At 47.3% G+C, this 17,589-nt stretch overlaps 1 protein-coding gene across 2 annotated transcripts in view; it reads left to right on the top strand.

Annotated features, from left to right (window-relative positions):
* The window catches only part of FAM174B (family with sequence similarity 174 member B), a 67,522-nt gene continuing 49,933 nt past the window's right edge, over window positions 1-17,589 (top strand). Inside the window, exons 1-3 of one of the 2 annotated variants that reach the window (XM_080651815.1) lie at window positions 1-104; window positions 11,056-11,310; window positions 12,960-13,053. The gene's annotated coding sequence lies outside the window, so the exon portion shown is untranslated. Of the gene's footprint in view, window positions 105-11,055; window positions 11,311-12,959; window positions 13,054-17,589 lie in introns of those variants that run through there. The other variant, XM_080651816.1, reaches the window with a different exon arrangement.

Raw genomic sequence — 17,589 nt, 5'->3', positions numbered from 1 at the left:
GCCATTTCCACCCCCGGCTGCCGCACGTCCGCGCCCCGCAGCACGTCTGCGCCGTAGCTCGGCCCGCCCTGGCCTGCGCGCCCACGTGTTCTGCTGTGTTCACCGTGAGTCTTTACGGGCGATGTAAACGTTAACCGCCTCCCACGTGCAGGGAGGGATTTTTGGTACGTGTGATAGGAGTCTCAGGGTCTCTACCAGGAGCCCCCAGCCTTGGCGGAAGGCCCCTGCCCCCCAGCGCCTTCCGACGCCGCCGTCCCCGGGTGGGGCTGGCGACGCGGTCCAGGGCCCTCCCCCGTCCTCTCCCCTCCCACCCACGTGTCCTCACATGTGACAGAGCCCCCTGCACATGGCTTATCCTATTCAGCCAGCACAGCAGAGTTTGAGACGGAAGTTGTTGCGTCTATTAGAAGAAAACTTAAACCCCGAGAGAGCCGTTTGCTCCCGTGGCAGAACTTGCATTGGATCTCGGGCATCTGAGTCCCCACCAGGCCTTGAGGCTCTCAAAGGACCCTGCACATCAGCATCCATCAGGGGGCTCCTGGGAAATGCAGATCCCGGGCCGCACCACGCCTTAGCGTAGATGCACCACTTGTTAACATTTGGCCACGTTTGCTTTATCCTTTTTCTCTATATCAGTTGCAGAGCAGCCCTATTTAAAAGTCAGAGTTTAGAGAGGTAAATAATTGCCCAGGGCTCTCAGTTTATAAAGGAGGGAGCTGGGATTTGAACCCAGGACGTTGGTCTGCGTATCTCTATTAAAAGAAAGGAGGCGGGGGGAATAAAAAGAATAGTCAAGTCGAGTTTGCCTAAACTGAAACAAGAAAAGACAAGGGAACTGTGTGAAATGTCAGAAATCCTCCGTCAGAGCTGCTGACCTACCAGGCTAAGTTCCTCTCTTTGCAAAACACCGAAGCCAAAGGCTATTGTGTGATAGGGGATGGGCATGCCGGCTTTCGGGTTTTTGGGCCAAAGTGTGTACGGAGCCCTGAAGGGTTGGGGGCCGTTAGAGGGAGCTCTGGGCAAAGTGGGAGCAATTTGCCAGGAAGGGAAGGGAATCATAGGCTTCTTTTAATCCTATTATATTCCAGTTTTTTGTTTGTTTTTGTGTGCTTTGATTTTCTTTCTTTTTTAAAAAATATTTTTATTGATATTTTACAGAGAGAGGAAGGGAGAGGGATAGAGAGTTAGAAACATCGATGAGAGAGAAACATTGATCAGCTGCCTCCTGCACACCCCCCACTGGGGATGTGCCCGCAACCAAGGTACGTACCCTTGACTGGAATCGAACCCGGGACCCTTCAGTCCGCATGCCGACGCTCTATCCACTGAGCCAAACCGGTTTTGGCTGCTTTGATTTTCTTGAAACTTTCCCTAGTCTCTCCCCTGAGCTCTGTCCCTGGTTACTCTGAGTGCCCCCCTTTGTCGTATCCCTAGGTCAGTGGTCGGCAAACTCATTAGTCAGCAGAACCAAATATCAACAGGACAACTATGGAAATTTCTTTTGAGAGCCAAATTTTTTAAACTTGAACTTCTAATGCCACTTCTTCCAAATAGACTCACCCAGGCCGTGGTATTTTGTGGAAGAGCCACACTCAAGGGGCCAAAGAGCCGCATGTGGCTTGCGAGCCGCAGTTTGCTGACCACAGCCCTAGGTGATCTGTTGCTGGTCCCAGGGCCCCAGCATTTGGTCTTCTCCAAGGGGGCCTTCTTTCTCACTGGCCGGTGGTCTCACTTCTGCCCAGCTGACAGACGTGCTTCTACGTTTGAACTGTAGACTCAAAGGTTCCTTTACCTTCTGGGCATTTCCACCTGGATATCTTAAAACCCTTCCAAGTGAGCTTGACTGGCTAAGCTACCCACTCACCATTTTATTTGTTTGTTTATATATAAATATAAAATATAATTTATTGATTTTTTACAGAGAGGAAGGCAGAGGGATAGAGAGTTAGAAACATCAATGAGAGAGAAACATCCATCAGCTGCCTCCTGCACACCTCCCACTGGGGATGTGCCCGCAACCAAGGTACATGCCCTTGACTGGAATCAAACCCGGGACCCTACAGTCTGCAGGCCGACGCTCTATCCACTGAGCTAAACTGGTTAGGGTCCACTCACCATTTTAGGTCCCTGTGCCCCTTCAGTTTCCCTCCCATCTGCTGTCCTGTCTGAGCAGACACGTGGGGGCCAGCTCGGGCACTCCCCTTTCCTGGGCCACCCCTAGCCCATGAGTTCTGGTACTTTCCCCTGCTGCTCAGTCTTTCCCCTTCATCTCCATTGCCCCTACCCTGACCCAAGACACATTCTCCCTCCCTTGATTCCAGTGGTAGCTCGCTCACTGATCTCCCTGCCTCCACTTGGCTCCCTGTCAAAATGCAAAGCTGACCTTATCAAATGCAAGTCAAATCTAGGCACCAGCTCTCTCTCCTGGAGGGCTTATAAACCCTCAGCGACCTCCTGCTGTGCGTTAGGTCCAGCCCAAATGGCCAGTGAGCCTGGCTCCTGAGGCTGCTGGCCCCTACCCTTGAGCTTCAGACACTCGCCTGGGAGCCTTCAACAGGCTCTTCCCTTTGCCTGAGCCCTCCTTTCCCACCCACCACCTCCCAACTCCTGTTCTTCTTGGGGCTTGGCGCCTTCATTTTTTGCACTCCCACAGAACTTACTCTAAGGCATGGTATTTTATTGGTATGGTTCTTGGTCCATTTCAGCACCTACCAGGGGTCCTCAAACTACGGCCCGCGTGCCACATGCGGCCCGCCGAGGACATTTATCCGGCCCGCCGGGTGCCGCTGCCTGTCCTGCTTAGCAGCAGACTCGTCCCGGGCCCGCAGTGCGCATAGGAATTCGTTCATAGTTTTTTTTTTAAACTATAGTCCGGCCCTCCAACGGTCTGAGGGACAGTGAACTGGCCCCCTGTTTAAAAAGTTTGAGGACCCCTGATAAGGTCCACGGAAAGGGACCGTCTCTTCCTTTGCTGATCCTTGTATCCTAACTGTGGTGCCAGGCGCACAGTAGGCATTGAATAAGTATTTGTTGAATGAATGCCTGAGTAAATGCAGAGTAACAGAGTGCTCAGTTCTGAGGACCCTTCTTAATGACCAATTACTTATCACCGTTTGTCGCCATCTAGTGGTGACTGATGCTGTTATACCCCTGGGCCCATTCTCAGTGAGGGTCCTTAGTGAGATCTCCCACTGTACTCCTGGCACAGAAGGGAATCAATTCACGAGTAAGGAAGACCTAAATTAAATTAAATTAAATTAAACTAAATTAAATTAAATTAAATGCAGTTGGTTAATTCTCTTGACTCTCAGTAAACATTAACCAACGGTCTGATTCTTTGACCACCCCAGGGATTTTTTAAAATAACCGAATCTTACCCACAGTGTAGTTATCAGATGGATGCAGTACTCAGAGCGTGACCTGAAAAAGCCCCACTCACATGAGTTTAAGGACAAAGCCTGGACTTGATCCCCTGTTCTTCTCAGAGGCTGTTCAAGTGCAGGCTTCCTGACAGCATCGAATCCAGAGCAAAGCCCTACTTCCTTGAATTCTCCCTAAGAGCGCCCAACACAGGCCCAAATCCCATAAGTCCTTTCTAATGTCCTGGCGCCGAGATGCCCTAATGTGCTGGTGGTAAAGCATATGGATTTCATGAAACTCAGTGTCACTTTCCAAAAAACAAAAAATGTTCATCCTTTGCCCCTGACGGAGGTGGCAGAAGTGGAAGCAGCTCTGAGAGGTGGTTATGAATCCTGGCGCCATCACTTTCCAGTGGAGGAACTCTGGGCAGCGTGAGGTTTCTCCAGTGTAAGGTGGGACTAATTGTATAGGCCTGTGGGCTTTACAAGGGCTGACAAACCAGAAAGTTTTGCTCTAGATACAATAGTTTCTCAGTTAACATCGTCTATAGCTTCTTCAGCTTCAAGCAAAATAATGTACAATAGCATAATCAATATTCCCATAGGCTAATCAGGGGTCCTCAAACTTTTTAAACGGGGCCAGTTCACTGTCCGTCAGACCGTTGGAGGGCCGGACTAAAGTTTAAAAAAACAAACTATGAACAAATTCCTATGCGCACTGCGGGCCCGGGACGCGTTGGCTGCTAAGCAGGACAGGCAGCGGCACCCGGCGGGCCAGATAAATGTCCTCGGTGGGCCGCATGTGGCCCGCGGGCCGCAGTTTGAGGACGCCTGGGCTAATTGCTATAAACAAGAGTTAAGTTCTTACAGCATCTCATCAATGATATAACGAAATGATGTTGAATGAAACGACCTTATCAAGGACCTCCTGGTTGAAACCAAGAGCCTTTGGGGTCTGCCCCTACTACTTGTAGTGGGAGCGGGATGTAAGGTGGGAGGCGAAGGGACTGCCCATCTTGGGTTGAAACATGGCGGGCCGTTGGCCGACCAGTGGCTTTTGAAGGCTGCAGTGCAGGTGTCACCCCGTCCCTGAACTGCACCAGGCATACAGCTCAAAAGATTTGCCAGCCTTGATGGAAGGATATGTAAATCTGACTCAATTCACAGCCTCTCTTGAACAGTTCAGTCAAAACTGCATCTAATTGAGGCTCATTCATAACTGTCACTGATGTAAGTAACTGCAAATGTGGAGGAGCCCACCACAGGCCTGATCATTACTTCAGGATGAAAACCCAACTGTAGGGACATCACGGTTGCTATGACAACCATGTGAGAAGCCCGGTTGCCCACGGTTACCTATGTTACCAGATGTCACTGGCGCTTGAGTCTGAGCTCTGAATGAGCCTCTGGAGCATAATGGGGAAAGGCAGTGGGACCTGTGTGAGTGGGTCTGAATGAAAGAATCTCCGAGTGCCCATGGGAATCTCTGACATTCCCTTTTTTTTTTTTTTTTTTTTTTTAGCCCTGATGGGTTCATGAGGAGTCTTATCTCATTACAGTTGCCATCTTGGAGCCAGAGAGCCCTAAAATAACCCTCCCTCTAAAGGCCTTTCTTTAAAAAAATGATTGGTTAAAATTTAAAAATAAGTAATAGAAATATATGGTTCAAGCCTGAAAAAGCAAAAGCTCTACGAGGAAGTTCTCCTTCCTATCCTTGCCCCTACCCCTCACCTATTTCTTCTCTCTCTCTCTCTCTCTCTCTCTCTCTCTCTCATCCTGATTGGGGGCCAGGGAATGAACCTGCAACCCAGGTACATGCCCTTGACCGGGAAGCAAACCAGAGACTCCGGTACACAGGCTGACACTCCCAGGGGTCCTCAAACGTTTTAAACAGGGGGCCAGTTCACTGTCCCTCAGACCGTTGGAGGGCCGGACTATAGTTTAAAAAAAAAAACTATGAACAAATTCCTATGCGCACTGCGGGCCCGGGACGCGTCGGCTGCCAAGCAGGACAGGCAGCGGCACCCAGCGGGCCGGATCAATGTCCTCGGTGGGCCGCATGTGGCCCGCGGGCCGTAGTTTGAGGACCCCTGCCAGTGAGCCACGCCGGCCAGGATTCCTTTTATTTTTTTTACACAAAAGAATGTATGATGTACACACAAAAATACATCATACACATTGTTATTCACCTTTTCCTTTTCCTTAATCTATCTTGAAATTGTCTTATATCAACCCATGAAACACTTCCTCAGTCTCTTTAAAGTGCAAGGTATTCCATTTTATGGATGTGCCAGTGTGTTCAACCATTCCCTATTGATGGCCTTTAGAGTTGTTTTCAGGACTTTGCTGTCACAAAAGTGGTGTTGACTAGCCTTCCATTAATGCCATTTTGCACATGTGACTTATCTGTAGGATAATTTGTAGATGTAGAATTGCTGGGTATATGCATTTGTCTTTTTAAATTGCCATTCAAAGATCTCCTATTGATTCCCATTCCCCCCAGCAATGTATGTGAGGCCATTTCCCCACAAACAAAGAGTGTTTTGTCAAACTTCTGGGTTTTTGCCAATCTGGTAGGTGAGAAATGGCATCTCAATGGGGTTCAAACTGCATTTTTCTTGTACGTATTTAATTTCAGTGAAGTAGCTATTCATATGCTTTGCCTATTTTTCAATTGGGTTGTTGGCCTTTTTCTTAGCTGGAGTAATCCTGTTAGAATATTGTCTGATGATGCTATTCCTTTCCTTACAAGCCTCTGGCAACCCATCTCCCTCAGAATGAAAACCCAGATCCTTGCAGTCCGCTCTGTTGCCCAGCAGTGTGCCCACCCCCACGCTATCTTTTCCCTCTGGCTTGGTACAGTTATGTTCCATTTTAATCACTGTGTTCTTGCCACACTGACCCTCTTCCTGTTCTTTGCATTTGTCTCAGGGCCTTTCACCTTTCTATTCTCTCTGCCTGGAGTAGGCTTCCCCAGCCTATTAAAAATCATAAATTCTTACACCCCTACCTCCTCTTACAGCCTTTTTCCATCTCTGCTGATGTACTTGATCTCCTTCCTGCTCACAACCAACTTGTTAATCGACTGTCTTCCCTCACACTAGAGTGTAAGCTTATGAAACCTAAGAAAGTGATTGTTCATTTATGCCATCAGATTGTAGGGTTTTGGCAGTATTTCCTCATATAAAACATATCAATACTTGGGCTAGCCCCAAATAACTAACCTATGGTGAAATTGCATTGAACATCTATATATTTTTATTAAAAAATATACAACAGGAAACCATGTTTATTTTATGTACTCAAAAGTAAGTTCCATGAAGACACACATTTAAAAAATGTATATATTTTTATTGATTTCAGAGAGGAAGGGAGACATAGAAACATCAATGATGAGAGAGAATCATTGATTGGCTGCCTCCTGCACGCCCCCTACTGGGGACCAAACCCGCAACCCGGGCATGTGCCCTTGACTGGAATTGAACCCGGGACTCTTGAGTCTGCAGGTTGACGCTCTATCCACTGAGCCAAACCAGCTAGGGCGAAGACAGGCATTTTTATGTGTTTTGTTCACATCTATATTCCAACAAATATAGATGAGGCTTAATGAATCAGGATCTGGAATAGATGATGCTTAATGAATCAGGGTCTCTTTCTCCCTAGGGACTCATGTAGCTCAGCTCCCTAGTACTGAAAATACACTGAGTGGCCAGATTATTATCTCTGAACACATAATAATCTGGCCACTCAGTGTATATCCTATATAATAAAAGGCTAATATGCAGATTGTCCCCTCGACCCGGAGTTCGACCAGCAGGCCGGCCAACTGCCCATGTCCCTTCCCCCTGGCCAGGCTGGCCGGACCCCACCCATGCACGAATTCATGCACCGGGCCTCTACTAATATATATCTCCTATCTAATAAAAGAGTAATATGCAAATTGACCGTACCTCAGCTATACCCACAAGCCACGCCCACCAGTCAACCAGGAGCAAGTATGCAAATGAACCAAGATGGCTGTGGCCACAGAGAGAGCAGGAGGCTTGAGTTTCCCCAGCAATGGAGGAAGCCAAGCTTTCCGCATACCCTGGCCAGCCTAGGCCTCCACTCAAGGGTACAAAGTTTCAATTATAGAAGATAAATAAATCCCAACAAAAATGACTGCGGCCATGGAGCGAGCAGGAGGCTTGGCTCTGCTGAAGGCTACAAAGTTTCAATTATAGAAGATAAATAAATCCCAGATACCAGGGCCTCCGCTTGGGTCGCCAGGGGGCGTGGCCGGCCTGCAAACCACCACAGGCCCCTCGCCCAGGCCGCTCCATGCCCCAAGGGAACCCCCACCCTGATCCGGGACACTCTTCAGGGAAAACCAGCCAGCCCCCACCTGTGCACCAGGCCTCTTATCCTATCTAATAAAAGAATAATATGCAAATTGACCATCACTCCAACACACAAGATGGCTGCCCCCATGTGGTCAAAGATGACTGCCCCCATGTGGATACAAGATGGCCAAAACAAGATAGCCAGCAGGGGAGGGCAGTTGGGAGGGACCAGGTCTGCAAGGGAGGGCAGTTGGGGGCAATCAAGCCTGCAGGGGAGGACAGTTAGGGGCAAACAGGCTGGCAGGGGAGCAGTTAGGCATCAATCAGGCTGGCAGGGGAGTGGTTAGGGGGTGATCAGGCCGGCAGGCAGAAGCGGTTAGGGGCAATCAGGAAGGCAGGCAGGCGAGCAGTTGGGAGCCAGCAGTCCTGGATTGTGAGATCCCACTGGTAGGATAGGGCCTAAACGGGCAGTCGGACATCCCTCGAGGGGTCCCAGATTAGAGAGGGTGCAGGCTGGGCTGAAGGACAACCCCCCTCCATGCACGAATTTCGTGCACCAGGTCTCTAGTATTTATATATGCGCACACACACATACTTAGTGGCCAGATTATTATGCGTTCAGAGATTATAATAATCTGGCCACTCAGTGTATATGTCCAGGGCAGTTTCCAGCCATACTCAGAAACTGGCGTGTTTCTCTTGGGCTCTTTCTTGTCGCTCCTGTAGAGTCTTTTCCATCGTTCCTCCCCTGCAGTGCTGATTTCCTGGGAGACAACACTGTGGAGTTTGAACAAATGTTGGCGACTTAGGTGTCTGTGGGGTTTGAGTTATTTTTATCAGAGATACAGCCTCAGGAGAACATGGTATCGTTTCAACTTGATACTATCCCATAAAATACACCAGTGTTCTAGTGTTTACAGAGTTAATAGGTAGAGATAAAAAGGAAAAGGGGCTATTGATTTAATTATCATTTACATAATGCAGTTTTATGAGCCTATGTGAATTATGCATTGTTGACCTTTAAATTAATTTAGGCTTAATGAGATGGTTTCATTATGTTTAAAGATGTAATATAATTATTTTATTACGTTTTTTATTGCTTTCTAAGCTTACTTATGCTTTGTGTCTTATTAAGGCCCAAATGTATGGCCTTCTTATCGACTGTTCATTTAGCTGTTTTCTGGTGTGAGGTTTGCAGAAGACTGATCTGACTGAAGTATGGTGTTCCTAAATTGTTTAATTTTCCAGGACACATTACAACTTCTGCTTCAATGGAGGCCTACATTTTCAAAAGAGTTAAACATTTGATCTGAAAATGGGCTCTTTAAAAAAGCAGTTTGCAACAGGAATCTTTGTCATGCTGGGCACAAAAAGAAAAATGAATCGAGCATTCAGCCAAGGCTCAGCCTTGGGCCCTCTAGTGTTGGATCTTGAAACTGTAGATTAATGTTGAACTTGGCATTGGAGCCCCAAGAGTCCCCTGAGAATCCCAGGAAATCTGAAAGGAGGGAGGAGGACGCTGAATAGGCTGGTCTCTGGCCTCATCACCTTCAGCCACAGAAGCTACACTGTTACATATTTTCTTCCATTTGGGATATTGCTAACCTCTTCCTTGATAATATAGTTATTTTAGTGCTTCAAAAATAAAGGTTCACAAGCTGTATTTATTAGAGTGTAGGCATATGAAATCTAAGAAAGTGATTGTTCATTTTTGCCATCAGATTTTAGGATTTGGGCCGTATTTCCTCAGATAAAACATATCAATACTTGGGCTAGCCCCAAATAACTAACCTATGGTGAAATTGAATTGAACATCTATATGTTTTCATTAAAAAATATACAACAGGAGCCCTGACCGGTTTGGCTCAGTGGATAGAGCATTGGCCTGCAGACTGAAGGGTCCCGGGTTCAATTCTGGTCAAGGGCATGTAACTTGGTTGCGGGCACATCCCCAGTAGGGGGCGTGCAGGAGGCAGCTGATCGATGTTTCTAGCTCTCTATCCCTCTCCCTTTCTCTCTGTGAAAATCAATAAAATATATTAAAAAAATATATACAACAGGAAACCATGTTTATTTTATACACGCTGCGTTTCATGCACTCATAGTCAAACAGCCAGGCTTGGGAACTCATTTGCAATTCTGAACGTATTGCTGATAATCAGCGGGTCTTTGATTCTACGGCAGGGAGACCCTGGTGGAGGCATCCTTGAAAGCAGTTCTCGTGTTCTGTGCTGTGGCTGGTAGTGTCCCTTCACCCCTTCACTGACATAGGGAGAGACCTGCAGACCACTCAGCGGTCTGTGAGAACTCTCGGATGTCACTGCCCGATGCACTGTCATTCCCATCGCCAGTGAGTCAGACCCGTGCAGGCCACGGTCATCTTGTCTGTGAGGGGAGAGGGTCTCCTGATCTCTTCGGTCATTTCCACATTTGTGAATTTATGACCAGATGACTGATCTTCAAGTTCTCATCCAATGCAGCCCCTAACCTCTTCCAGTGCATTCCTCATCTGTGAAGTGGGCATGGAAATACCCTTCTTAGGAGGTCTGGAGGATTAATTATGTTCATAATATATGTCTAACACCGTCCCCAACACTTAGTAAGAGCTTGAAAAATGTCTCTCTGTGACTAGGCTGAACCATACGAAGTTGCCGTTTTTTGTTGTGTTGTTGGTCAGACATGACTGAATGTTGGCAGTTTCAGGTGGTTCAAGATTATATATTTTTCTTTCAGAGTAAAACTTCATTTAACATTTAACTTCCTTTGTTAAAGTTCAGTGCCGGGGAAGGGTACCTAGGGCCTATTTTCCCCAGAATCCCTGCCCCCTTCCTAGTGATTTTGCCGTGTGTGTGTGTGTGTGTGTGTGTGTGTGTGTGTGTGTGTGTGTGTAGGGCTGAGCCAGTCCTGGAACGTTGTAAGAGACCCAGGCCCCTGCTCGTCCTCTCCGAGTTCAGAAGCTGGCCGTGCTTCAGAGAGGACAGTTCGGGGAGGTGGCCAGTGTCCCGGGCTTGCTCCTCCCTGGAACAAGCATCAAAAACCTTTGGGATCTGCAGGGCCATCAGCTTTACCCTATGAACTTCGGAGTCTCATTTTCCCAGTAAAGTCAAGGGACAAGGTCACACAGAGGTCAGTGAGGTTTAGTGACCAGCAGAGGATGAATCACTTAAAATTTGCATTTTTATTGTGGGACATTTGGAAAATATCAAATAGAAAATAAAAAGAATGGTATAAAGAGTTGTTGGAAGTCCCCCCCCCAAAGTAACAGGATCTAAGTGACATGGAATTCTTAAATAAGTTCCTTGTAGTTGCTACTGCTGCATAACAAGCCACCCAAAAACTTGTGGCATAAACGGACCATTTTCTTCTGTTCACAGATTGTGGGGGTCAGACGTTCAGGCTGGGCACAGTCGTGACATTGTCTCTGCTCCGTGATGTCTGCCCATCAGCTGGGAAGACCAAAAACGGGATGACTTGACTGCAGGGGCTGGAATCGTCTGGAAGCACCTTCACTCCGTTTCTGGTGGGCGATACTAGTTGATGACTGGGACCTCTCTAACAGTGGCCGTTCCATGTGGTCTCTCCATGCAGACACGCCTGGGCTTTCCGATGCATGGAAGCTGGATTCCAAAGTGAGTATCTCAAGAAATAGGAAATAAAAGCTGCTAGTGTCTTAAGAGCCTGGACATAGTCATAGTGTCATTTCCTCTGTAGTCTACATCAAGGACTAACAAAGCCTAGATTCAACCTTGACCTTGCCTCTTGATTGGAAGAGTGATAGAAGTGTTTTGGCCCTGTTTTAAAACCTTCACAGTTCCCTCCTTAGATAACATTGATTAAATCAGGGGCTGGAGTCAGACTGCCTGCGTTCACATTTCACTTCCATGCTTCCTGGCCAGGTGACCTGAGGCAAGTTCATTGTGGGGAAAACTGTTGTTGCTTGCCAACATCCACCTTGTTCCTGGGAATACCAGTATTTCCCAGGCTCTTGCATTCTGAGCCAAGGGACTAGTTTTAGCTAGTCGAGCATGAGCAGAAGTGTCACATGTCTCTTTATATTTTTTATTTTTATTTTTTATATTTTATTGATTTTTTACAGAGAGGAAGGGAGAGGGATAGAGAGTTAGAAACATCGATGAGAGAGAAACATCGATCAGCTGCCTCCTGCACACCTCCCACTGGGGATGTGCCCGCAACCAAGGTACATGCCCTTGACCGGAATCGAACCTGGGACCTTTCAGTCCGCAGGCTGACGCTCTATCCACTGAGCCAAACCGGTTTTGGCTCACATGTCTCTTTAAATTGAAGGAGGGAAGAGTCATGGTTATTTTCACCCTCCTCCTTCTCACCTGCTGGTGAGCTGCAGAGGATCCAGTGGACTCTGGCACAGGAAGTGGTGGAGACACAATACAGAAGGAGCCTGGGTCCCTGAGTGATTGCTGGACGGAGTCCTTCCTCTCAGGCCCTCTGCCAACAGGACATGGAAGACAGGTGGGCCTTTGCCATGTTGAGGCCCTGAGGTTTTAGTGTTGTCTGTGATAGCAGTTAACTTACCCTGACCAGTGCATTACCCAACCTCTCTGAACCTGTTTCCTTACCTGGAAAGGTAAGGAAATTACTTAATTCACAGTGTAAAGTGACTTAAGTAAGATAATTTAATGTACATACGTGGCACATAGTAAGTGCTCACTGGATGTTAGCTGTTACTAGTGAGTGTGACTGCCAGTCGGAAGAGGGGCAGATTTGTGTCTGGGAGGATAGTGGTTTAGGAGGAGTGTAACAGTAGGATTGTCATTGTCATCATCGTCATGAAGATGGCACCCGCCGTTTACTGACCACCTGATTGGGCCAGGCTCTGTCCTGGGGTGCATCACGTGTCCTCATTTCAGTCCCCTGAGGCAGGAATTAGGAACCTCCATGAGGACCCAGGACCCCGGGGCTGCTGCTGAAGCTGCACAGATCACACAAGCAGTGACACGGGCAGGCTTTAAACCGGGCTGTCTGCCCTTTACTTCAGAAATAACACCACGTGTATTTTGGGGAAATGTGATACGTATTTAAAGAAAATAATTTCTTTTTTTTAAACGAGGCCTCCACCTGCTTTGCTTCTCGTTAGGGAAGTGTTATGTTTTCCTTCTGAAACTTTCTCTACTTCAAGTTGTAGGGACTGGCTTTTATAAATTAATCCTTTGGCGGAGAGATCGGCTACAGATGTGAAAGGCCCCAGTTTCCTTTCCTTTCCCAGGGTCCTGTTACTTCCGTTTTGTTTGTACGCCCGCAGGCTCTCTGTGGAGTCGGTCAGTGGAAAAGGGACTAGATTTCCGGAACAATGCGTCTATGAGTCCTGCAAGTCTCCCTGCAGCTCAAGGCCTCCTGTGAGTAGAGCAGATACTTTATTTATTTATTTATTTATTTATTTATTTTATTGATATTTTACAGAGAGGAAGGGAGAGGGATAGAGAGCTAGAAACATCGATGAGAGAGAAACATCAGCTGCCTCCTGCACACCTCCCACTGGGGATGTGCCCGCAACCAAGGTACATGCCCTTGACCGGAATCGAACCCGGGACCCTTCAGTCCGCAGGCCGACACTCTATCCACTGAGCCAAACCGGTTTCGGCTAGAGCAGATACTTTAAAGCCCTTTCAATACCTGCATAACCTGAGCTATAATTTCCCAGAAGCAACTTCCATTTCTTTATTTTTGTGTGGAGTGAAGAAAGATTTGTGATTCCACACGAGCAAGAAAGGTTTGGAAAGAAAGAAAGAAAGAAAGTTTTAATGAAAACTTCTGAAGTGCTGGTGCTTAAAATCCTGATACTAGATTCACTAGCTCCGTTGACTAATGAGTTTGCCGACCACTGCACTAGGTTAACCAAATGATTGATTGCTCTTCGCAGGCACATGTATTTTATTCCCTCTTCTTCCCCTTTGAGATAACAGTTAGGGCTTTAGCAGCATAACCCACCCCATAGACCACCAGTAGATCCATAGGCATACATTCAGTCATTAGCAATGTGGGGTGTTGCTGGACTACATTTACATTAATATTAACAAGACAGTTCTACTTGCAACTGTTTATGTTGGACCCACTTGCAGTGTGTTAAGACAGTGGGTAAAGACTGGTTTATAATGTATTTTACTTACATTGCTTCTCGTCTAGGTCTGATAAAACTTTAAACACAGAAAGTATTTTTCTTTTTATCTCACACATAGTCTCGCTGTCAAAGGCAGTGCTAAAGGCAAGGTGAATAAAACCAACGTCTACACTGAAGATTATTTTTGAAATATTTATGAATATGTTTAGGAAAAAGCCTAGGTCCCTCGCTACTAGAACAATGGGTTAAGTTGCTTTTCTCCAAGAATATTTATTGTTAACCTAATAATATATCATTATAGAATTTCGTAGAAATACTTCTACAGTAAAACTTTGAAAACTGCTTTGTCCTTTAAAAAGTAATGTTATCAGGCCTGGCCAAGTAGCTCAGTTGGTTGGAGTGTCGTCCCAATGCACCAGGGTTGCAGGTTCGATACCTGGTCAGGGCACATACAAGAATCGACCAATTAATGCATGAATGAGTGGAACAGCAAGCCGATGTTCTCTCGAACACCCTCTCTCCATCTCCCTTCCCCTCTCTCTCTAAAAAAAAAGTTCTTAAGAAAAATGTTATCAGAGGCAAAAAACAACATCCTCCCCCGCCAAGAAAAACTTTGTGGCTGCTTAAAAAATAACAGGAGATGGCGCCAGAGAGCCAAAGTGGAGATGGATTTGCTTCTGGGCAGGAGAAAGATGTGAGTGGAAAGGGGTGGGTGGCCTTTTCCATTCTCTGAAGCGGTGCAGGAGGGTCCCAATTTCTCCACATCGGCACAACACATTGTTTTCTTTTTAAAAAATAGCTAAGTGGTCTCTTACTGTGGTTTTGATTTGTGTTTCCTTGAGCAGTTGTTTTTGTTTTTTTTAAAATATATTTTATTGATATTTTACAGAGAGGAAGGGAGAGGGATAGAGAGCTAGAAACATCGATGAGAGAGAAACATCGATCAGCTGCCTCCTGCACACCTCCCACCAGGGATGTGCCCGCAACCAATTTTCATGCCCTTGACCGGAATCGAACCCGGGACCCTTGAGTCCGCAGGCCGACGCTCTATCCACCGATCCACACCGGTTTCGGCGAGCAGTTGGTTTTTACTCATTTTTTAAGCCACGGAATATTCTGTTAACAGCTTGTGCTGCATGGCCTGGTGGTGAGGGGCTAGGGGTCCAGCATGTGCAGCCTGAAGGAGACTCCCAGCACCCTCGTCTGCTAGCTGTGGTGACTCACAGCCACCCTGAGCCAGTTCTCTACCTGTTGGGTAGACACAGGTTGGTGGGAGGAATCCACAAGGTAGACCTGTGAAGCTCTCAGCACAGTTGCTGGCATGCAAGGCGCTCAAAAACAGTGGCCACGTAAAGAGAAGCCCAGTGCTTCGAGCAGTTAGCCAGGGAGGCTCTTAAGTGGATGTGGCCACAGCGGGACTCAGTCCCCTTCCTCAACACCCTCTTTTACCCAAACGGCAGGCATCCTGTCCCCACATCTTTAGTACAGAGGAGCCCACTTTGAGCCCTTCCCTAAGTGGTTTGTAGGGTCCCTCTCAGTGCTGGAGTCTAAGCCTGTCACAGGGGTTCACTAAGCCGATTAATTCCCCAAGTTCAGTCGGAACAGTGTCACCAGCATCACCCTCGGTCCTCAGGAGCCACTCAAGGCTCTTGGCCCACATTCATTCTTTCAGAGGATGACAGCCATGCCAGGGCTCCTGCCTGGTAGGGAACACTACTTAGGACACATGGATGATACCCAGACTGTCCCACCTGCCCAGCTCAGCTTCTTCTTCTTAATTGTTATTTTTTTTAAAAATTTTATTTATTGATTTTTAGAGAGAGAGAGATTGATTTGTTGTTCCACCCATTTATGCACTCATTGGTTGATTCTTTTTGTTTTTACTGATTTCAGAGAGAGGAAGGGAGAGGGAGAGAGAGATTGAAACATCAATGATGAGAGAGAATCATTGATTGGCTGCCTCCTGCACTCCCCCTACTGGGGATTGAGCCCACAACCCGGGCATGTGCCTTTGACCAGAATCGAACCCAGGACCCTTCAGTCCACAAGCAGACGCTCTATCCATTGAGCCAAACCGGATAGGGCTGATTCTTGTATGTCTCCTGACCAGGCATCAAACCCGCAACCTTGGTGCTTCAGAACAATGCTCTAACCCGCTGAGCTACCCAGCCAGGGCTCACCTTTCTCTTTGAAACATAGAAGCCAGTGAGCTTCGTAAAGAGGCAAAGTGTCATTGTTACGGAAAACATGGAGCGGTGCCTGGAGGAAATGGGTCATCTTGAACTTCATTAAATGTGTTCATCCTTGGGGCTGGGTGGAGGGGGGCAAAGCAGGGGGGGGGATAAGGGGCATCTGTAATACTGTCAACAATAAATAAAATAAAAACAAATAAAAAAGTAAATGTGTTCGTCCTTTGCAATTTGAAAGAGCAAGAAGTATTTTGAAATAGTGCTCTAGGTTCACCGAGAAGCCAGGAAGTTTGGGAGGAGAGAGGTCAGGGCAGGACACGGGGCCTTTTCCTTTCAAGGAGCCGGTGGTAACTTTGCAGGAGGATTGCTTTTGGATCTTTGCCACGAGATTTGTTTACTGTGCAGGAACCGTCCCTAAAGGAAGAGATAGTATCTGTGCAGGGCAGTCGGAGAGCAGCAGAAACAGGCCGGCTCACCGAGGAGGCTTGAGCTGGGGAGGGCCGGCTGATGGGGCAGGAGCGCAGAGAGGAAGGGCCGGGCTGGCGCAGAAGGAAGGGCAGAGACCAGGGCTGAGGATGCTATCTCAGATGGTACCAGGGGCTGCCAGAGGTGATGCTGCTAAGAAATTCTTCACGGGGGATGAGAGCTGCTGTACAAGGTCCCTCAGCTATTCAGAGGGGCTGAGGAGTGGGGCCTGGGAGACCCCTTACGGGGAGGCAGCGTCCCCTCTTCTTTCCATTCAGGAAGATGCTCAGCCCCACTTTTGCGCAGGTCAACCACTCACCACTCAGCAGAGAACTTGAAAAGCATCCATAAAAGAGACATCGAGGATTTTGTGGGCCGTAAACCTCAAAGATGAATTTTCCTATCACATTTTACGAGCATGAGTTGTAAAGCCTTCATGATGCTGGGCTGTCCCTCTGCGGTCCCCACAAGCTTCCTGCCGAAGTGATGATTGGTGTTAACTCAGCCAGAAGACCTTGGATGATGCACGCACGACGCCTTAACCTACGGAACGGGTAGAGGTGATTATTTTTTCATGGATGCACAGGGACGGATTTTGCTGTCTTTTTTGAACTTCCTTGTTTGTAGATGGGACCCTCTATGGGGAACTTCGGGGGGGATGCCGAGTAGGCAGGAGATGTGTGGTCCCCAACAGTACCCAAAGACCCTGAAGGTTAGAGAGAAAGATAAAATTAAGATGTGGATTTGTTTCATTTTCTTTTGGTTTAATTATTTGAATGGATAACACAGTCACTGTATGGACAGATATGCAACAAAAAGTTACCCCAACTACCAGTACCTGTCCCCTCCTCCCACAGGTAAGTACTTCCTATACCCACCTGCACAGTTTTTCATGCATATAAAATTCAGAGACACATGCTTATGCTCACCTTGTTTTTAAAACTAAAGATGATATTTTATGATACTGTTTCATATCTCGCTTTTTCCACTTAATACGTCTGGGAGATGGGATTTGAAGGAACCTCTGTGGAAAGAAGGGAGTGAGGTGAAGAAAACGGTAGATTGCTAAGCCAGATAAAGGCTTTGGGGTTGTTTGCTCCAATCTGTTAAGTTTACAGAGTGGGCACCCAAACCTGAGCACGCTTGAGGCTTTACTCGAG

Source organism: Plecotus auritus (genome assembly GCF_963455305.1).
Source record: "Plecotus auritus genome assembly, chromosome: 15".
Lineage (NCBI taxonomy): Eukaryota > Metazoa > Chordata > Mammalia > Chiroptera > Vespertilionidae > Plecotus > Plecotus auritus.
Note: the sequence above shows the minus strand (reverse complement) of the source record. Positions and strands in the feature narration are given on the sequence as shown.